This window comes from Eumetopias jubatus, unplaced genomic scaffold, assembly GCF_037043125.1.
Source record: "Eumetopias jubatus isolate StellerSeaLion01/CBP00866 unplaced genomic scaffold, mEumJub1_p1.0 scaffold_9, whole genome shotgun sequence".
NCBI classification, from domain to species: domain Eukaryota; kingdom Metazoa; phylum Chordata; class Mammalia; order Carnivora; family Otariidae; genus Eumetopias; species Eumetopias jubatus.
This window is the reverse complement of record NW_028274815.1, coordinates 88,091,505-88,110,207: the sequence shown is the minus strand read 5'-3', so window position 1 is coordinate 88,110,207 and position 18,703 is coordinate 88,091,505. Positions and strand designations below refer to the sequence as shown.

At 44.7% G+C, this 18,703-nt stretch overlaps 1 protein-coding gene across 1 annotated transcript in view; it reads right to left on the bottom strand.

Moving 5' to 3' along the window:
- The window catches only part of SH3RF3 (SH3 domain containing ring finger 3), a 361,651-nt gene that overhangs the window by 315,494 nt on the left and 27,454 nt on the right, over nt 1–18,703 (bottom strand). The gene's annotated exons all lie outside the window — the stretch shown is intronic.

Sequence of the window (18,703 nt, the reverse complement as noted above, 5' to 3'; positions counted from 1 at the left end):
GTGTTCCTGCTCTTGTTATCTCTCTCTCTCTGTCAAATAAATAAATAAAATCTTAAAAAAAAATCTTTTACCTTCCCAGAAATTAAAATGTCCAAGTTGGCCTGATGCTCTTTTTAATATTCACATAGAGAAAACAGGACCTCATTTAAATTGAGACTCACTTTATATTTAGACAAGTATAGTAAATGACACAAAATAGGTATCGGCAGGCTAGCCATGAGGCATTAGAATTTAACTGGAACCATTATTTATCCATTCACTCATCCCCTTACTCCCTGGTCCATTTAACAAATATTTGTGTGCAGCGTACACGTGCCTTCCATGTCTCAGGCACAACCAGGACAGACACCTGGCTATGTGAGAGCAAGATTATGTAGACAACTGTGTGCAACTTCTTCAGGCCCCGACAGGCTTAGCATTATTTTTAAACATTATTCTGGTAGAAGCATATACATGTTTATCACACGGAGAATTTTTTTGAATCCAAAATCAGGATCCTGCTCCCCCTGAGCAAGGAGGGAACATCACTGAACTATGGTTTCCATCACTGCCAAGCACGGAGGCCTGGGGAGGCCCACTCAAGTCCCTTACGTGGCAATATGGTTGCACAAAGATCTAAAAGGAAAATGGAGAATATACTAACAATGTAAGCTTAACATCTGCCCAGACATCAAACAAAGGTGTGTCATGGAGAAATGGTCTTCAGAAAGTGACATGCAGGAAGCATGATCAGAGATGCAAGGAAACCAACAGCAAAAACAAAGGCAGGGAGGGGGAGGGGTGGAATCCCCTAACTAGAGAAGACCGAGGGGTGGGGGAGCCTATGGACCAAAGGGTGGGAGGCCCGAGTGCCTGGTAAGGTGTTTGGATTTGACATGTTCCACAACAGGCATCCACCGTGCATTCTTAAGGCAGAAAGGAAGGAAATAAAAATGGGTTCAATGAAGAGGAATCTGGTAAAATTATGTAGTATGAGACAGACTGGAGGAGAAAGGGGCTGCAGGCTTCTAGGTTCTTATGCTGGTGCTGATGGTATGTATGTGTGTGTGTGTTTTGCAGTTGAGTCCTTTCTTCACACAAAATTTTACATAGCTAAAAGCAACATGGTGTTCTGGATTGGATCCTGGAACAGAAGAATCACATGAGTGGAAAACTGATGAAATCTGAATAAAGTCTGTAATTTACTTAATAGTAATGCATCCATGTTAATTTCTTAGTTTTGACAAATGTGCCAGGGTAATGTAAGATGTTAACGTTAGGGGAGACTGGGTGATGGGTATTCAGGAATTCTCTGTACTGTTTTTTCAACTTTTCCATAAATTTAAAATTATTCCAAAGTAACAAGTTGATTTGAAAAAATCTGACACGGAAGTCCAACATTAAAAACAGATGAGCTGGAAGTGCCTACCCACTGCACAAACCTTCTCATTTCCTCTGCCTGCCTGTGTCCATGGAGGGTCCCACTGAGCAGCAGCCCATCAGAGGAGCACCTTGTCAAAAAGGGACAAAGGGGGGATAAGTGAGCTAAGAACTTTGTCAACCTGAGAAACCTGCTCAGAGTAAACCTATTGCAGCCCGTTAATTGCTCTCAACATGTGCCTTGCAGTCCCTTCCCGGGGAGCCAGCCCTGGACTCCGCCCCAGAGGCCCACGTGACTGCCTTGTCAGCTGACTGGAAGGGAAAGTCACCTGACCCCAGAGGGGCCAGTTCATTAGCTGGCCTGTTGTAAAATTATTCCAGGGCCAATGTGATGGTCTATTTGGGAATGGGAAATGGGAAACAGGACAAGGAGAGCCACAGACACCATCTGCCAAATCAGGAAAGGCAACATGAGCTGGAGGCAGAGAGAGGTGGAGATTGTGAGAAGGAAGGGGAGGAAAGGGAACAGAGATGGGAAGTGGTCAGTGGTAGAAGAGGCAGAGAGGGAAGATGGCAGATGGGGCACAGCCCAGCCACGTGACTGGCAGAACAGACAGCCTCCCCTCCAGCAGGAGAGTTGCCCCCTCGGCCGGTTCTTCTATGGTTCCACCCTTTCTGAGGCCCAGGGTTCAGCTGTGCCAGGGTCCCCAAGCAGGGGAGACCTTCCAATAAGCCTCCACCACTTGAGGCATTGGAGTGAGTCTATTTCTTGCAACCACAGGAGTCTTTAAAAACTACTGTTGGGCCAGAACAATCCAGGCTTTGCCTTTCAGGCCCTCGTTACTTGTCACTGATATGTTTTTTGGTTCCCTTATTTTCCTCCTACAAGGAACATTTTGAAAGTAGGAAACAGCGTGGTTCAGGCAAGAAGGCCGAGGGCTGGCTGTTAAGTGCTCCTGGGACCATGACCCCAGGCAAGTCATGGCCTCTAGGATTCTGCTTCTTCATCCACTGCAGGAAGAGTTTAGACTTGGTCTCAGCCACTCCAAAAGGCTCCTGACCACCTTCCTTTACATCATCCTCTTACCCCTTGACCATCACTTCTAGAATCAGGGAAGGAAAAGGGCTGGAAGGAAGGGAATAGAAGGTAGAATCTAATTTTGATCCCCTCGATTTCTACAGAGCTGTGAGATATTTGTTTTCCGGTCAGAGACACTGCACATCCTACCCACTTTCAGCTGCCAAGGCATTCTAGATTTTTCCGAGGCTCAGTCAGAGGATGTGAATCCCATTTTACTTATAGACTTTCATTCTGTTTAAGCACCAACATGCACACAATATTACTATTATAATCTAAAAGAAAAAGCACAATTCTTTCCTCCAAAATCTCCATACACACACAAAAACTCAATTTCAATATTTTATACTGAAAAGAAAGTCCATAACCACTTTCTCAGGAGGTTTCCATGAAGTCATCTTTTAATTCATTTATTAATTGACTATGTACATATTCATTTCACTGTAACACAATTATTTTGCTCATTAAACATTTTGTGCTACCAGAGACACCTATGAAATCTAATAAGCAGTTTCCAGAACTACACAACATGCCAATTAAAAATGTTCATTAGAGCTAAGTGAACAGCACAAGAAATTTAACACAGTGAATTCCAGGGAGGGAAAGAAGAATATGGTAAGTAAGCCAAGAGCCAAGCAGTTAGCTCTGCCTGGCTCTCCTACCACAGACCCTTGTGATTCTGAAAAAATGCCACATTTGAGTTCAACAATCTTGGGCCAGAAAGTTGACATAATACATAGTAATGTTGGGAATAATCTCTGAGTCATATACTTAGAGAATGCAAACTATCCAAATATAATGTGTCTAGAGCATCTGCTGCAGATGATCTAAGGCTCACATCATGCCACTGCATGGTTAGCAGCACAGCGGCAAATCCAGGAGGACCCACCCTTCATACGTAAGAGAACTCTAAAAATTAAAACAATGAGGAGGATAAAAATATGCCCCCTGTGTTCCCAAAGCAGTTTCAGAACATGACTGAAATGTATGAAGTCCATACAAAGATACTTCGCTTGGTAGAATGGTGTCTCGTATCTTCTCCTCACACGAAGTAAAGCTAGACTTGTAGTATAACAGGACAGATTTGGTTTACATATAGGAAGGGAAAGGGTCTGGTTTTAGGATGTATTTGTTTGTTTTGCTTACACCTTAACATAGAAACATACTTGAACTATTAGGAGAAAAGATTTAGGTCATTAGGCCTTCTGGCTTTCTGATTAGTTAGATGCTTTGGGAGACAGAAAGACAAATCAAATGAGACTCCTGGTCCCTAGAAATTTCCAGTTTAGTAATGAAATCCCACCTCAAGGGAGGAAGATGGATTAAACAAACAAGCTTACTTGCTCTTGACCTACAAGTCATCAGGCAGTCAGCAAAAATAAACAAATTGCTTTGTCTAATAAATAGGCTTTGATATTCCTTATATCTAAAATCTGCCAGAGGATCAAGTAGAAGAGAGCTCCTATAATTTTCCTCTGGAGTATTCCTACCCTAAGTTATCTGAAGAGTTTTTAGATTCCTTTATGAGAGCAGGCCCTCACAGTCCTAGACATCTAACCATTTCCCTCCCACCCACGACACACACCATGTCATCCTTCCAGATCCCTCCCTTCAGATCCTTCCATATCACTGACTCTAACCCTGTGGGGATCACACACCCCCACGGGAACCTGATGGCCATACTCCCCAGGAAAAGAAAAGCCCACCAGTCCATCATAACATCGGCTTTCACGTGGCACCAAGGGGTCATTCAGGTCGCTTTCCAAGCCCATTCATGGGCCCTCTTGGGAGCCACAGGTCCTAAGTGAAGAAATTCCTGCCCCAAACTATTTCATACCAATTAACCCATGCAGGGGCAGGGCCGAGTTGGTTACATTCATTGATTTCAACCACAAGTATCCTTTATAGGTATGAAAGAAAACCACCATTCACTGGGCTATTTCTATGCACCAGCGCTATGCTAGGAATTCAATCTTACTGCTTTATAATCCTGCCAAGGGGCTACTACTCCTCCTGTGTTTACATATGAGAAAACAGTGTCCCTAATCCTGACCTCAGGGTTGGATATGTCTTTAAGGAAAAGACCTCTCTTTGAGAGTAATCTCACCATCAATGACAAATAGGTCACTACATGGGTGACCTTTTCCGCTAAACAGAACTTATTGTCTCAGATTTGGAGACAGTTAAAAAGTCACTGACGCCAGGTCACAGGGCAAATGGGGAGATAAAGTAGCAAGAAGCCCGATCACCCAGCCCCAGTGGAGGGTTCTCTCTACTACACCGCAGTCAGGTCCTCATTCATCTCTTCCCACCTCCACCACCTTAGTGGAGGCCGACATGTCTCCTGGAGAATACCAAGGCTCCTCAGCGATCTCCTGCCACCAGCCTCACCCCAGACAAATCCATCCTCACCCTCCAGCCATGGGGATCCATCTCCACTAAATGCACATCATCCTGCCAAAAGCCATTCAACAAGGTCCTGTCATCTATAAAATAAGGCTCTTCTGCCTACACAGCAGCCCCCTCTCTCGCTTCTATGCCCTTGATGCCTTTTGATCCAGAAATTGTGAACAACTATTGGTCTCCTAAAAACATAACATGCAAAAACAACAACAACAACAAAACAAAACATGCCTTTGCAGATGGTGTTCTTTCTACTTGGAGTATCTCTTTCATTGCTATTCATCTGTCTTCTTTCAAAACACCTCCATCCAGCCCACTCTGAAATGACCTTTCAATTAATTAACTTCCTCCTCTGCACTTTTATATATTTTATGAACCTCTATAATTACCACTTAACTCAAGCATTACAAAATAATTACTGCACAGTCTGTTTTCCCCCCACGAGGTTGTATATTGGTTATTACCCTTTGAATTCTCAATATTTATCACTGTGCCAAGCAAAGAGCAGGCACCGAGGAAATGCAGGTTGACTAAGTGAATTTTTCCAAAAGCAAAAGGAGATAGGCCCCAGGCAAAGACAGATGGTGTCTCATGGACATACAGATAGAGTAGCATATGGACCACATGGATCTTTTCTCCTTGCTCTTTGATTTGCTTCAATGTAAGTGATCCAGACAAATAAAATATTACCATAAATAAAATGTTCAAGGGACTCCCAGGAAAAATAAATCAGCACTTATCCAATAAATAATTAAAATGCAAAACTAAAATGCATGTTAAAAAAAACTGGCATGACAGCTTGAAGTTAGTAAAAACAGTTATTCCCTACTTCAGGATGCCTCTCTATTAATCCTATAGGTCACACCATTCAAAATTACTCACTTCAGTTGTGCTCTTTTACTGATTCTGGAGATCCTTACATTTCTCCTCAGATCTCACTTTTAAACCAAAGCAATAACATATGATTTTGGATTTGCTGCTCACTGAGTATAGTCACAGAACTAGCTTTGTTAAGGGAAGTTATGAGCTCATCCTTGTTTGCTCTCAGTAGATGCTTGTTGAGCAAATGAACAAATGGATGTACAATCCACCTGCCAATTCACGATGCTTCCTGATTAGACAGACAACTGCAAAGAAATCTGTATTTACTTTCAGGGGTGCCTAACTTTACCAGCATTGACTTTTCAGTAAGCTAACCTTTTTTGTTTCCATGACAAAGGATGAATTACAGATCCCTCAGAGATTTCATCAAGATAAAGCTATACAAAGATTAGAGCACAGAAAGGGGGAAGGGGGCAGGGGGAATGATATAAAATGCAAGCACCAGCTGAAGCAAAAGGGAAGCCCCACAGTGCATGGCACCAAACTGACCTCTCATTGGCTCTGGTGCTGATGATTCAGATTCCCAGTCTGGATTCTGAGTGAGTCCCGGGCTTCAACAGGATTGTACAACCAGGACTACAAGCAGGCATGAATGCACTTCTCAGCGGCATCTCAAAATACTTACAGGATGGGTTTCTATTGCCAGACTCAATGAAAGGCTGCTCACGGAAGCCCAAAGACAACTGCACAATATATTGTTTTTCAAAGAGGTAGAAAGCACCTTCCAAACACATCATTTTTTAAGCAACTAGAAGGAATCTCCCTATTAGATGGCATCACTGTTGAACAAGCCCAAAAGACAACCCAAAACACATGGAGAGAAAGACAGAACTTGCCAGTGCTCTTGCCAGTCGAGAAACACGGCCTCAAAGCCCTCAGAGCATGTCTTCCAGGGGGTTGGTCTCCACAATGATAAGGCAGAGCCCCCCCACCCGGCCCCTGAAGATGCCACTGAAATCCCCCATCTCGATTCATAAGCCCCTGCTTGCTATAATTTTATCTTCCAAATAAACTGCATTTATTAACCATTCATCTTCTGATTCCTTATCAAACATACAATTCCCAGTCAAGGCTTCTGCTCTCTGGGTATGAACACTGTGGCCACCCCAGGGGGAGTTCCAGACACCGTGTGATGAGTAGAAAGACCACAGTTGTGAGCTGTAGGCCTGGCTGGTCCCTCACCAGCACTTCTAAGCTTCAGCCCTGCTCCACCCCCACCCCCACCCCAGCTACAAAGTGGAGATATTAGCTACCAACTGCAGTGAGGGCCTGTGAAGGAAACTGTGAAACGAAATCAAAAATATCCAGCACCCTGACTAGCACAAAGAAAGCATACCCAAATACTGGTTCCTTTTCTCCTTCTGCCAAAACAATACAACTTGATCTTTCTCTCTGTGCGTGCTGGCCTGTCACAGATAACTGTCCAACGTCCACTCCGTCTCAGGAACACTAACATGGCTCGGGGGCGGGGGGCCTCCCGAGCATCCAGCACCTCTGGCTGGGAGGCTCTGCTGTGTGCTTGGCCCTCCTATCCCGGGGGCACCTGGGGCCACTGCACATGTGGGAATGGTTGTAAGGACACTGCAGGAGGAGCCTACCAGACTGCACTGCTTGGCCGTCTTCTGATATTTCATCTGAATTAAGCCCAAACAGTATTTTCCACTGCAGATTCTGGTCTCCAGGACTTAGTGCCCACAGCCTGAACTTGACATCTGCTTTAAAGGGCATAAGAGTTGGCCCACACTAGATTCCACATTCCTAATAAGAACATTCCAGATGAAGTAACATAGCAAAAGAGCTGAGTTTTAATATCCACTCCCAAGGACAACAGTAACTTTCCAGCCCCATCTCACGCCTGTGGTCAAGGGGGGCTGAAACTGGGATCATCCCAAATGGCAGAGGCAAGATGGCCCTGGTCTCTCTTCTCTCCTGGACAGGTTTACTCTGAAGAGTTGACTTCCCATTCTTGTATTTATGGTCCTTGTCACAGGTCTGCTATTAACATTCACCAACTTATGAGTTTTAACAGGCATCAACAAACTGATCTGAAAGGTAGTGTTTACTCAGGAGAGTAAACACTATCCGCTTCACAGGCCATGAGGTCTTTGTTGCAACCACTCACCACTGCTGTTGCAGCCCCAAAGCAGCCATAGACAATGCATAAACAAGGGGACATGGCCGTGTTCCAGAAATAATAACCTTCATTTCTCGAAACAGGAAGCTGGCCAATGGTCTGCAGTTTGCCAAGCCCTGGTCTTAAATATTATCTGTGAGTATGGCCTTAACTGCAAAGGGAATAAGAACTATGGCTTTTGTCCAAATTATCCCAAACCAGAATAACCACCTCTATCTGAAATAGTCATATAACAGACACCCAGGTCAGACACGGCCTTTGATTGGAAAAGGTTGAGGGTGCCTGGGTGGCTCAGTTGGTTAAGCGACTGCCTTCAGCTCAGGTCATGATCCTGGAGTCCCAGGATCGAGTCCCACATCGGGCTCCCTGCTCAGCGGGGAGTCTGCTTCTCCCTCTGACCCTCTTCCCTCTCGTGCTTTCTATCTCTCATTCTCTCTCTCTCTGAAATAAATAAATAAAATCTTTAAAAAAAAAAAAGGAAAAGGTTGAAAGGGCCTAAGAGCTAGAACTAAAAGGAGAGAACCCTCGGGCCCTTGGGTGGCTCAATCAGTTAAGCATACAACTCTTGGTTTCAGCTCAGGACATGATCTCAGGGTCATGAGACTGAGCCCCATGTGGGGCTCCGTGCTGAGCGGAGCTTGAGATCCCTCTCCCTCTGCCCCTACTCCCTCTCCCCACTGCCACTCTCTCAAATAAATAAAAATAAATAAAATCTTTGGAAAAAAAAAAAGAGGACTGAGGCATGGGCTCTGCTACCTTCCATCTGAATTTACGAGTTTTGAACTTGGCCATCTTTAAGGTTCTTTCCAACTCTACAATTCTATAATTTTAACACCTATGACTCAGTCCGTATTTGATGTCCATGAAGAAAATGAGTCTAAAACTCCGAAAGATTAAAAATTCTTTAATCTGAGTAAAAAAAATGACATATGCTCACTATGAAAACTTCAATCAAAAAAAAAAAAAAAACATAAAGAAGAAAGTTGAAATTCCCCTGAAGTCTCACCGCCCAGAGATGACTGGCATTGGCATTTTGGCGAAGTCTCGCCTGTGTGAAGAGACACGCGATGTTACAATAGGGCAAGCACAATGGTGATAACAATTACATCCACAGCCAAGCAATTACTTTGAACTTGCATATTCTTTTTGGAGGAGAAATACTGTCCTCACCCAAAACAATCCTCTTTGTAATATACACCATGAGGTTAAGTGCTGTGACCAGCAAATGAAGGAGGCCACTTCTGCAATCCACGATCCACATGTGGTCAACTCTCCCACCAGAGCTTCACCTGGGCACATGAGCCATGTCCCCACTCGAAGTCACAGGCAGGAAAAGGAAGAGCCCAGCACAGAGGACAGCGACCCCAGACGGCAAGCACCTGCCGCCCTGTCCACACTCTCCAGCAAGTTTTTAATCAGCTACTGATTAAAAACTTGTAGCTGATTAAAAACATCAACACCAGTGGTAATTCACATTATTTAGAATAACATATCCAAGAAGGAAAGGAGAGTGGAAAGGAGGGAGGGGGCAAATTACACAATTAAAGGATATTTTTCATTCACCGGGGAGGATAAAGTTTGATACTGCAATAAATATTTTTTAAATATTTTTACATTACAAACATAGCCACAGAAAAAGGGAGACCACCACAGACAGGGAGAAAGGGAAGTTATGGTGAGTGCATAAAGAACAGAGGGGTCTGACCCACCAGTTCACTAATTTAAACCTGGGGGAGGGCTGAGAGGTATTTTTCAGGTACACGCATGCCCAGTGCTGAGGATGGTGGTCCAAGTGGCCTTTCCTGCAGGTGAGATGTTCGGTGACTCAATGCATCAGCAGCTGTGCTCAAGAAACTTGGATGCCTGCGAGTCTTGCCACTTGGCGCTAATTTCCAGCTTACTCATCAGCACATTCCAGATGGCTTTGATGGGGAGAAATACTCTCCATCTTGCTTTGCCTCTGGGTCATTTCATTGGAAATGCCGTGCATATCAAGTTTTCTTCTTGCTCCAAAGCAAACAACCAAACAGGCCATCAGGAAGCCCACAGTCCTGGACATGGCCTTTGATTGGAAAACAGGGGCAACTCAGCTCAAAATCACACTGGGAAGAAACAGTTTTACCACAACCAAAAGATTTATGATTCACTTCTCTGCACGTTCATGTATTTTATGGGGACACAAAATGAGGTTTTCACAAATGAATCCATATAAAACATGAATAGAATGCCTTCATTTTGTGAAAGAGATGCCAGCTCAGAGCAAGCAATCCACTCTTTTCCTCCCAATTTGGGAGTGTGTTTAGGCCCTGCAAGCCCAGGGACCTGAGCCTGAGCGGCCACTCTGAGGGGCAGAGCTCTGGAAGGCATCACCAGGACCAAACTCCCAAAGGCCCAGACAAAACAAGCCTGGAGAGGCCCTGGATGTTGTTCCCCAACGGGAAATGTCTCCAGTGGAGTTCTGCACAGATCAGAGACGGCAAGAAGGAAACGGCACCATCTGTTCTGTGTTCTCATGCATTTCACAGTCCCACCATGGGCAGAGGTGTGGCTTCACGGTGCCTGCAAGCCAAGCACCAAGCGTCCTTACGAGAAAGACAGAAGCAAAAGCACGGAACATGGGGAAATCAGCCTTGGTAGGAAAGAGTATTTCAAGTCAATACCCATCTAATTTTCTCTGCACTTGCATAGTAACTAACAGCAAAGTGCATCGTTTTGTTTGAAGATGACAAAAATTCTGAATTCTTAACAGACTGTAGACAAGACATAGATATGGCAAGGAGATAAAAGGACATTCAACCAGACAAATATGCAACCAACACAAAGCTGATGTGCTGTTTAAACTCCATAAATTACTCAAGAAAAGATAAGTCAAACGGCAGGTACGTTACATAAAAGTGGGACTTCAACGATCCAAGGCGAGATACAGACTCCCTCACTCCCAAGCTTGGACAGACTTCAGTTGCAAAACCTCCCTCCCACCAGGTTTCATGCTCCTTGGGAGCACATCCTGTTCTCCTGGGTGTCTCTGAGCCCTGAGCCCACTGGGTCACAGCAGGTAGGGGCTGCAGTCTGAGGGCAGCGTGCACCCCCTCTTTCCTCTCTGAACTGCAGAAGGTGACCCGAGCTAGCCTTCTGAGGGGAAGAACATGCTGTCTCTCGTCCCACTTGAAAATCTGCCCTGAGCAACTGAATTCCAGCTTCCTGAGGGGAGCAGGTTGGGCCTCAGTGCCTGGCACATTAAGTAGTACTCAGCAAATACTGGTTTAATGAACGAAGGACTATCTCAGATTTGGACCAGGACCAATCCTCAGAAAATATCATGCCACTCATCTGCAGAAAAGGCAGTAACATTGTGTGTAAAATTACAACACTTGTTAGTGGCAAGACCCGTCCTGGATTCCAGCTACTCTGAATTGAGTCCTGTCTGCCTTATCATACTGCCACCCGCGAACCACACTCTAGAACAATTTATATCCTAAGCAAACTTTCAAAGACATGTCAACTGTAGTTTCTGGTAAAGTATTTTGGACAAAATGCCATGGTTATCAAAGCAATAATGGCTATGGGCTTTATGAAAATAAAGGCCTAAGTTCACTATCGTCAAGTAAACAGGATGTGCTATTTCTCTCATTATCAGTTAATGCTTTACAATCTCTGAGTTAAAGAAATTCACATATTGTTGCTACTTTAAGAATGTCACAGAAACAATGAAATTCCTACTATGTTCAGACATGTTACCCAGTTCTCTTATCCCTACAGGGAGCTACCCTACTTGCTAAGGGGAGGTCAGTTTGTTCAGCACGAAGTAATTTTATGCATCAGTCCAGATTCCTTCGAGGAAGCACGAAAGAAAATGGACTGGTGAACAAGTTAGCACAGAGCAGACAAGAAGCCCCTGCAGCCTCCTTCCCTATGACCAACACCGTCCTCATCCTCAGGGAGCTGGGTTGTGTTGATCTTCACCTTCATCACCATCATCATCCTCATAACAGAGCAAGAGAGCGTTTCCTGAAATTTCTGCAGGCTCAGAAATTAATTTCATACCACCTGTGGAAGGCTCTATAAACTTAACAAAAATAATATACCTACCTCCTGGCAAGTACAAATATAACACCATAAAAATGGTGTTAAATTCTGGAAGATGGGTCAGCATTGCCCCATAGTTGATTTTTTTTAAGTTTTTATTTAAATTCCAGTTAGTTAACATACAGTGCAATGTTAGTTTCAGGTATACAATACAGTGATTCAACACTTCCATACATCACCCAGTGCTCATCGTGACAGGTGCCCTCCTTAATCCCCATCACCTATTTCACCCATCCCCCCACCCACCTCCCCTCTGGTAACCACCAGTTTGTTCTCTATAGGTAAGAGTCTGTTTCTTGGTTTGCTTCTCTCTATCCTTTTTTACCCTTTGCTCATTTGTTTTGTTCCTTCAATTCCACATATGAGTGAAATCATATGGTATTTGTCTTTCTCTGACTCATTTCACTTAGCATAATATACTCTAGTACCATCCATGTTGTAGCAAATGGCAAGATTTCATTCTTTTTGATGGCTGAGTAATATTACACACACACACACACCCCACATCTTCTTTACCTATTCATCTGTTGATAGACATCTGGGCTCTTTCCATAATTTGGCTATTGTAGATAGTGCTGCTATAAATATTGGGGTGCATATATCCCTCTGAATTAGTATTTTTGTATTCTTTGGGTAAATACCTAGTAGTGCAAGGATTGGATCATGGGGTAGTCTTATTTTGAACTTTTTGAGGAACCTCCACATTGTTTTCCACAGTGGCTGCACCAGTCTGCATTCCCACCAACAATGCAAGAGGGTTCCCCTTTCTCCGCATCCTCACCAACACTTGTTGTTTCTTGAGTTGTTGACTTTAGCTGTTCTGACAGGTGTGAGGTGATAGCTCATCGTAGTTTTGAGTTGCATTTTCCTGATGCTGAGTGATGTTGAGCATCTATTCATGTGTTTGTTGGCCATCTGTAAGTCTTCTTTGGAGAAATGTCTGTTCACGTCCACAGCTGCTTTTTAACCACAAAGAAAGTTACAACTTGGTATCATTAGATAGTATATTTGTAGAGATCCCAGCAACACTGCTCCATGGAAAAGGCTGCCTCCTTTGATGATTTGTCAGCCACCAGGCATCAAAGAAGCAGCCCGTGGTGACCAAGGGCGAGTCCCCTTACAGAAACCCATGGGCTGCCTTTCTCCTGGACACTCAAATCCTGCCTTTCTCTCGAGGAGGTGAGGAAGCCTGAGGTCAGTAAGGAGCCACGGAGATACAGCAGAGGGCCAAAAGCACACTTGCAAAGACCATTCTCAATGAGGTCTTCACACTGGGAAGACAGAGCTGACCCTTCCAGGCCTACTTTCTTTCAGGAAGCAGACCATGAGTAGGGTTTACAGCCCTAGTGGCCTCTCACCAGGTCCATCCTGGGAGGCATCACAGCAGGCTGAAAGGAAGGGGACTCATTGCTCCTCTTCTGGATGATAGAAACCAGCAAGAAAACAAAAGGGTACCCACTGAATGGGAGAAGACATTTGCAAATCATATATCTATAAAGGGTTAATATCCAAAACATATAAAGAACCATGCAACTCAATAGCAAAAAAACAAAAAACAAAAAACCCCAAACAATCCAATCAAAAAATGGACAGAGGACCTGAATAGACATTTTTCCAAAAAAGACATACAGATGGCCAACAGACATGAAAAGATGCTCAACATCATTAACCATCAGGGAAACGCAAATCAAAACCACAACGAGATATCACTTTATACCTGTCAGAATGGCTAATATTAAAAAGACAAGAAATAATGAGTGCTGGTGAGGCTGTGGAGAAAAGGGATCCCTGGTGCACTGTTGGTGGGAATGCAAACTGGTGCAGCCACTGTGGAAAACAGTATGGAGGTTCCTCAAAAAATTAAAAATAGATCTACCGACAATTGCAATTCTGGGCGTATATCCAAAGATGAAGTCACTGTCCCAAAGAGCTATCTGCACCCCCATATTCATCTCAGCATTTACAATAACCAAAACATGGAAACAACTTATGTGTCCATCAGTGGATGGGCAGATTAAGAAAATGTGGTATACACACACACACACACACACACACACACACACACATACACACAAAATGGAATATTTTCAGCCATACAAAAGAAGGAAATCCTACAGTGGTGACAACATCAATGGAGCCAGAGGCCATTAAGCTGACTGATAAAAGTCAGAGAGAGAAAGTCAAATACCATGTGATTTCATTAAATCGAAATCGAAATCTAAAAGAAAAAAACAAGCTCACAAATACAGAGAACAGATTGGTGGTTGCCAGAGGTGTGTGTCGGGGTTGGGGGTGGGAGAACTGGGTGAAGCAGGTGAAGGAAAAGAGCAGGGGACTGCTCTTGAACCCAGGGGTTTCATGTCTGGAGAGCACAGACACCCATCTTCGCTGAAGGATAAGAACTAAGCATATCTTCATAAGGATCTATAATCAACTCTTACCTATAAGGATTTAACATGTAAATCATGCCAAAGCCCACCCACATGGTCAGGACCTACTTGCAAGGCTTCCACAGGCTTCTTAATAAATTATAAGCTTAATCTAGAAGTCTGAAAATGATTTTGCCTCTTTATTCTAAAAGTATGAGCAGGGAAAATTTAAACATGAAGTGCGTTTCTCAAGGGCAGAGCCGTGACCAGCCCCAGGAGCGACACCCAGAGGTCACACAGGAGCCTCAGAGGACTGCCATCTCTCATCACCCCAACTGGCCACATCAGGCAGCTTCCTTACCTCATCCCGGTCTTCCCACCTTCCTCATTAGGTTCATGAGAATCCGTGAGGTCTGCTTCCATTTCCAAATGCATAGTGTCTTCCCCGATAAAAGCATCACTGCTTGAAGGGAAAGGCTACCTCTAATGACTCACCCTGAAGTTGGAGCTCAGAGAATTTAATGACCCAGAGGAGCACAGATTTGCAAGATTACAACCACCTATGCCCAGCTCAGGCAGGTAGTCTGGGCAACACCACGTTCCAGGGATTCTCATGAGCCTGTCCAGATACACCTGCACCACCCCAGGGGCTCCACCCGGCCCACCCCCTATATCAGGGCGTTGGGCCCACTCAGCTCACAATGGACAGTTATAAGCCACCAGAAGTCAGGAGAAGGTGACCATCAAGCCTAAGGACTTATTGCAGGTGGTCCCCCTCTGAACAGGGACCCCCTCCTATCCAGAGCCTTCTGCTAAGCCCTGGGATCTACTAGTATTACCAAGGCTTCCAGTCATGGCACTCTTCATAGCTGGCACCAAACAGGGCAGGACAACTCTGGACTGGCTCTTCCCAGCACTGTGCTCCTGAGATCAACCACCAAGAGGCCAGAATCAAACTGAGAACGGGACTATCATCTCCCAAGAGCCAGACCCTCCAGCAGATGGTGAAAATGTGTAGTTTCAATTCCTCAAGAAAGGCTCTGAATTTGTAACCCAGTGATGAAATGTTTGCAAATCAGAGCATTCATCGCTGTTTGGACTCCCAGAAAGCAGACATTTTAAGCCTAACTAGGAGGTACTTTAAACATAACAAAAGTCCTACCTTATTTGGGTTTGTAAGATGATTTCATTTTAGCAAATCAGTCTCGCAGAGACCTTGCACAGAACAGGCTTCTCTCTAAAGTGACATTTTAGAGGGATCACCTTGTACAATGTGCTCATCCATTTAATGAATGTTTCTGTGATAAGATGCAAGAGATATAAAAATGAACAAAGCTATGACCCCCTACCTCCTGATGCTTACATTTAAGTGGGAAATTTGGACATGAAATGATACAGATGTGCTATGACAGCCCAACAGAAAATACAGAGTGTAACCCCATGAGTAAGATGGGGAGCTCTCCTACCCACTGATCACCTATCACCATCAGCCATCAAGTTTCTGTAATATTCCTTTTACTTTTTAAAGATTTTATTTGTAAGTCATCTCTACACCCAACATGGGGCTGGCACTCACAACCCTGAGATCAAGATTTGCACGCTCCACTGACTGAGCCAGACAGGTGCCCCAAGTTTCCACAATATTCCTTAATCAAATATGGGCCAAGATTAGACACAGCTCCTAATTCAACTCCTATTATGGGCTGCAAATGCTGAGAAGCCACTTTGTGTTAATAGCTCTGCCATGTCTCCTACCCCTGTGATTTCTCTTAAGTGTGTAAATAAATTGGCAGCCACTTCTCTCCTTTTCTTTTTTTAAAGATTTATTAATTTGAGAATGGGAGAGAGAGAGAGGATGAGCAGGAGGAGCAGAGGGAGAGGGAGAGACACTCAGGCAGACTCCGCGCTGAGTGCAGAACCTAACACAGGGCTCGATCTCACAACCCTGAGATCACAACCTGAGCCGAAACCAACAGTCGGATGCTCAATTGTCTGAGACACCCAGGTGCCCCTACCACCTCTCTCCTCTTTATACGCCACACTGCTCTAGAAAAGTGGAAGAACAGAATCCCATATGGCAGGAACCGTATCATAAAGGAGTACTGAGACCTACTCTCACACCAATTCTGCTAATAATCCACCTCTGGGTTGACAATGGCCTCCATGGGATGCCCGTGGGATGCCTGTGGGAAGCCGGTGTTGTACTTCTGACACTGCTCAGCTATCTTGCTGGGGACCCCGTCAAGGGAATGGGCATCTTATAAGAAGGCAAATGCATACATCATGTAGAAGGTAAAAACACAGTGATGTTATTTTTGTTTAAGTAGTAAGGTTTAAGCATACCTTATAGCCTCCAAAATAATCTTTTAAAAATCATATATGGGGGGACAGAGTTTTAGAATTGTCATTTCATACTTACAATTTTAACATACATAGTTAAAAACAGAAGGTAGAGTCTTATACCATGCAGGAACCCAGAGCAATTACCAGTAAGATGAACAGGGCAAAAAGACATTCCATATTGCTTTAAGGAAGAATTTATGGGTTTTTTTATTTACTGTTTCCTAAATGCTTTGTACCCGGGACTTCTCCCCTTCACTCCCTCCACTGGAATTCCCTCTAAGTAACTATTCTGAATGATTTTTTTCCTGAATAATCTTTTCTTATTGACACTGCTACAACTCAGCAAGGGGGACAGTGTCTCAGCACACAAAGGTATAACACTACAAACGAAATCAACAGAAATAGGAAAGGGTGTAATCCTTTAACAGAAGAACTTAGGGCAAGCCAGCCATGTGAAGGCATTCATGCCACTTCATGCCATTCCTACGCTCTGCCCCCGCCAGGCTTCTCTCTGAAAAGCCCGAGCTGACCTCTGCAGCCTGCAAGGGTATTTATCTACAGAATGAGCTGGAAAATGGACAGAAATGGGAAAATGGGTAAACCCAATAGTGAGGGGGGGAAAGGAGGGAATAAGACAGAGTTCAAGTCAAATACTCGAGACATAAAATTAGTCTCTGCACATTTCTCAAACAGGGCACAGGTGCCCAGCCAAGGGGACACGCAAAAACACGGAATGTCTACGTGGAGCCACAAATACACTGAAATGTGCTAAAATAAACGTGTTTACCTCACTCGTGCCAAGGGAGGACTCCTGTGTACCTAGAGAAAGAAGAATCTGAGGAGGGGAGTCTGGGCAGGGACAAGGTCTCTGGCCTGCAGTGTCTCTGGGGCAAGAGAGACCACCAGATGGGCCCTGGGTGTGACGTGTCCATGCCAGGGGTAATGCAGTCTGGGGTAGGAGGCGGGTCAGCAACATCTCTATCAAGAGCCAGAGACCAAATACCTCAGGCTCTGCAGGCGCCCAAGCCCCTGTCACTACGCCTCCTCTCTGCCGCTTTCTGTAGCAGGAAAGCAGCCTCGTACAGTAGTGAGCAACGGGGTGTGCCAGTGTCCGACTCCCACAGGCTGGGGTCTGCTCCCCCTGCTCGAACATTCTTCCTCGTGCTCCTTCCACCTGAGTCTCACTTTCCTTCCAGCAGTGGCCACGAGGTGCACCGGGCACACCAGCCCCATCTGAGGCAGGAAGGAGCAGGGAGGATGTGCGGAAATGCCCACAGTGGCCCCAGACAGGCAGTCCTACCAGCAGTTCCTCTTACCTTCCACATGAAAGTAAACATTCCTGATCCACGCGGTAAAGATCTGTCTGTGCGATTAGCACCATCTTCCCCCAGCTTTCGCGGGTGATGGTTTTACGTGAATTGGGCAGGCAGTCGACCTAACCCTGGGTATTCCTATCAAAAGAGGAGAGGAACTGCAGGAAAAACCAACCCTAGCAGGGAAACACAAAGTTCAGTCAAGGCTTCCTGCCAATAGGAACAGAAAATAATCCCCTGGAGGACCCTGGCCGTCTTCCTTTCCATTCCCGTGAAGAGGCTTTGAAAAGAAAAACAATTACAATGTCCCCACTGTTGGTTATTTTCATTCGCAAGGGTCCAGTTGTGGTGCAGTGACCATCATCCGTCAGCCCCTCTGAAATCTTAAAGTTACTTGCAGCATCTAGAACAGGGAAAAGAAGGTAGAAACCTAGGCCCCAGCATATCAGGGTGCTGGAGCCAGGTTTTACCAGCTCGAGGGCTGATGGTTAAATTTTGGGAGGTTTTGCAAGCCAGTGGACATCACATTAGTAGACTGAAACTGACCAAGGGGGGATGTTAAGACCTTGAAAATTAGCAAATGCTACACATCGGTGGGCTTTTCTTCCCGCTCCCAGAGGCCCAGTTTTTATATCACTGCCTGGGAGAGTCCCGGAAAAGGAAGCTGGGGAGGTAGAAGCAGGAATACTTACACAGTACAATAAATGTAACTGTAAGTAACAGACAGATAACAGAC